This window comes from Apium graveolens, chromosome 2, assembly GCF_009905375.1.
Source record: "Apium graveolens cultivar Ventura chromosome 2, ASM990537v1, whole genome shotgun sequence".
Taxonomy (NCBI): domain Eukaryota; kingdom Viridiplantae; phylum Streptophyta; class Magnoliopsida; order Apiales; family Apiaceae; genus Apium; species Apium graveolens.
In genome coordinates, this window is record NC_133648.1 from 275,700,238 (window position 1) to 275,704,512 (window position 4,275).

General features: G+C 41.7%; 1 non-coding gene across 1 annotated transcript; it reads left to right on the top strand.

The window, feature by feature from the left end:
* The first annotated feature begins 2,274 nt into the window (after nucleotides 1-2,274).
* On the top strand, nucleotides 2,275-2,381 carry LOC141709655 (small nucleolar RNA R71). Its single transcript, XR_012570220.1, has one exon. It is a non-coding gene; the product is annotated as a small nucleolar RNA R71 (small nucleolar RNA).
* Nucleotides 2,382-4,275: the final 1,894 nt, after the last annotated feature.

Below are 4,275 nucleotides of genomic sequence, written 5' to 3' on the forward strand. Positions count from 1 at the left end.
CATACTCTCCATCCTGTAACTGTTCGAGTAGGGATGAGCTCATTCTTTTCATTTGCGACCACAGTGATACCTCCCTTCTTAGGTACACATTGTACGGGGCTCACCCATGAGCTGTCAGAAATAGGATAAATGATGCCTGCATCTAGCCATTTCAGAATTTCTTTCTTCACCACCTCCTTCATGATGGGATTCAGTCTTCGCTGCTGTTCCACAGTTGGCTTACTACCTTCCTCTAGCAGAATTTTATGCATACAATATGAAAGACTTATCCCCTTGATGTCTGCTATGGTCCATCCAATAGCCGATTTGAATTCTCTCAAAATCCTTAAGAGCTTGTCTTCCTCACTACCTGAAAGGTCAGATGAAATAATAACAGGTAACGTAGATGAATCACCTAAAAAAGCATACCTCAAGTGCTCAGGTAATGGCTTGAGCTCCAAGGTAGGTGCTTCCTCTATTGATGGTTTGAGCTTCCCTTCAGCGTTCTTGAGGTCAGAAGTACCAAGAGATTCAAATGGTATGTCCAGCTTTCGCTTCCAGGGAGAAGCGTTCAGATATTTTAATTGCTCGTTGTTATCTTCATTATCGCTGTCAAAATCCCCCACGAAGGCCTTTTCCAATGCATCAGACATTAGCATGTGATCGAGTTCCGAAGTAACTGCAGTATCAATCACATCCAATTTTAAGCACTCCTCATCTTCTGTAGGGAATTTCATTGCCTTGAATACGTTGAAGGTCACATCCTGATCTTGGACCCGCATAGTAAGTTCACCTTTTTGCACATCTATCAAGGTACGACCAGTAGCCAAGAAAGGCCTTCCCAAGATTATGGGGATCTTCTTATCTTCCTCAAAATCCAGAATAACAAAATCTGCTGGAAAGAAGAGCTTATCCACCTTGACGAGCACATCCTCAACTATGCCCCTTGGGTAAGTAATGGAACGGTCAGCCAATTGTAGCGACATGTATGTGGGTTTTGGATCAGGCAGATCCAACTTTTTAAAGATTGACAACGGCATCAGATTAATGCTTGCTCCCAAATCACAAAGGCACTTGTCAAAAGTTAGATTGCCAATGGTGCAAGGAATGGTGAAGCTTCCTGGATCTTTCAGTTTTGGTGGTAACTTTTGCTGCAGAACAGCGCTGCATTCTTCCGTGAGAGCAACGGTTTCAAGGTCATCCAGTTTCACCTTCCTTGAAAGAATAGTCTTCATAAACTTCGCATAACTGGGCATTTATTCCAGAGCCTCAGGGAAAGGTATATTGATGTGAAGTTTCTTGAACACCTCCAGAAACTTTCCGAACTGTCTATCCAGCTTTTGTTGCTGCAATCTCTTAGGAAAAGGTGGTGGAGGATAGAGCTGTTTCTCCCCTGTATTAGCCTCAGGCAGAGTGTGTTCAACAGTAGTCTTCCTTGGTTCCGCCGCTTTCTCCTTTTGCTTAGATTCTTCACCTCTAATTTCAGCTTCTACTTCTTTTGCCTTTTCAGCATCAGCTACTTTTCCAGACCTTAAGGTAATAGCCTTGACTTGCTCTTTAGCTTCCTTCCTGCCTGGTACTTCCGTGTCACTGGGAAGAGTGCCAGGTTGACGATTGAGCACTGCATTGACTAATTGACCGATTTGATTTTCCAAGGTCTTGATAGAAACCGTCTGACTCTTGCACAACAACTTAAGTTCCTCAAAATCAGCACTAGTAGGTGCAGCTGCACTTCCCTGTTGAGGATATGATTGCCTTGTAGCATACTGCTGTGGTTGCTGGAATCCAGGTGGGTTAAACTGTTTACTCACTCCTTGCTGATATGGTGGCTGAATAGCATTCTGATTATTCCCCCAGCTGAAATTTGGATGATTTCTGTTGTTAGGATGATAGGTCGCTGGCACAGGCTGCTGTTGTCGCTGATAATTATTCACATACTGAACAGATTCGTTTACAAGAGAACACTGATCCGTAGCATGAGAACCTGCACAAAGCTCACAAACCATAGCTATTTGATTAACTCCATACGTAGCCAGAGAATCAACCTTCATTGATAGCGCTTGGAGCTGGGCTGCAATAGCGGTGGCTGCATGAACTTCCAGAATACCTGCTACCTTGCCTGACGTCATCCTCTGAGTGGGGTTTTGATGCTCATTTGCAGCCATCGTCTCTATAAGATTATACGCCTCAGTATAGCTCTTAGCCCATAAAGCGCCTCCAGCTGCTGCATCGAGCATGGGCCGAGATTGGGCCCCCAAACCATTATAGAAACCAGTGATCACCATCCAATCCGGCATTCCATGATGCGGACATTTTCTCAACATTTCCTTGTAGCGTTCCCAAGCCTCGCACATAGATTCTGTAGGTTGCTGCGCAAACTGAGTAAGAGCACTCCTCATAGCAGCAGTCTTTGCCATCGGATAAAACTTCACCAGAAACTTTTGCGCAAGATCTTGCCACGTAGTGATGGACCCAGCTGGTTCAGAATGTAACCAGTCTTTAGCCTTGTCCCTTAGTGAGAATGGGAAAAGCCTCAACTTGATAGCCTCATCAGTCACGCCATTATACTTAAAAGTGCTGCAGATCTCGACAAAATTCCTTATGTGCATGTTGGGGTCTTCAGTTGCCGCTCCTCCAAAAGAAACAGAATTTTGCACCATCTGAATAGTGCCCGACTTGATTTCAAAGGTGTTAGCTTGAATAGCCGGATGAAGGATGCTTGACTGAATGTCATCAATTTTCGGCCGAGAAAAATCCATAAGAGCTGGATCAGCTTGAACAATACGATATCCCATGTTTACTGGTTCTTTCTGCTCAGTTCCTGAATCCGAATCCTCAAAATCTAACTTCTCCGGAATATCGAGAACTTCGTCTGTCTCCTCAGCTGTATCTAAAGTCCTCTTGCGAGCACAAGAACGAGTTTGCATAAACGCTTGCTAAAGTACCTGAAACACAACCGGAAAAATAAGTAACTACTACGTCCTAATCACTGAGTCCTAATGACCAATGATGGTAAGTACATAAACTAAACAAATACGCCGAGTCCCCGGCAGCGGCGCCAAAAACTTGTTAGAGCGAAAACACGCACTAATATTCACGCAAGTATACGCGTTCGCAAGTAATATAGAATACTTTCTAGTTCGTTCCCTCAGAAACTCAGACTAAATTATTGTCTAATTAAACTCACTCACCAATGTATGATTACTTCTCAATGTTAAGAGAATAACACTTAAAATTGTTGATTAAAAATTAACTATGATTAACTACTTAATTAATCACTTAACTAACACTTCAATTTATCAATAATAAAACACTCATGAAATCACAACTTCATTATTACTTCCTTCTATAGCCATTGTTATTACCTTTAGCATGTGACAGTGATGATATTAATCGAATAACACAAAACTGATAAAAGCCAACTTTCATTGTACTAATATCATTCTACCAAGCATCCATAATTAAGATAGAAGTTAAATAGTCATCAATTATGTTGAGTTCCCATATGTCTACAGAAATTGACAACACAACGATTTAAGCACAAGTTATTCTTTTTGATTACATAGGGCAAATAAAAATGTTAGAGTTACCCACTAATCATGCACAACGTACATGAACCTATGCTAGCATGGCAAGTTCTAAATCTCAAGATCCACCGTCGCTTCACAAGAGATTAACACCCTATCTTATATGTTCGCGACGCACATAAGACGAATACGCACAACCAATACTAGATATCATGCAATCATCACACACTAAAGTATTAAACAATTAACTAAAGAATTCCATAATAAATCCGTTGCAACCCCATGATCACGATTAGCCCATAATAGCACTTATCGACATCATGGGTTCAATTGAAATCATGATAAACAAACACAAGAAAATAATAACTAAACTAATTATATTAAAACAGAGTACGTCACAAGAGTAAATAAGTTCAAAGCAAGAAAACTAGCATCCAACGTTACAACGAAACAAGAATCACAAGAATATATGCTTCCTCTTCGTTGCGGTGTGCTAAATCGGTCTTCTTCCTTATCTCCTTCGCTCCTTGCGTAAAAACACAATCTTCTTCAATCCACACATGTGAAAACGTCTCAAATCTACTTATATAATAGTCCCATAAAACTCAGATTACATAGAAGTGGAAACCAAACAGAAGTAGAAGTCCTAAAATAATTTGTCTTTTTTCCCGACCCTGCGCGGCCGCTCAGCATAGCTGAGCGGGCGCTCAGCTTGCTGCGCGGCCGCTCAGCAATGCTGAGCGGGCGCTCAGACCTCTTCTGGAAAATT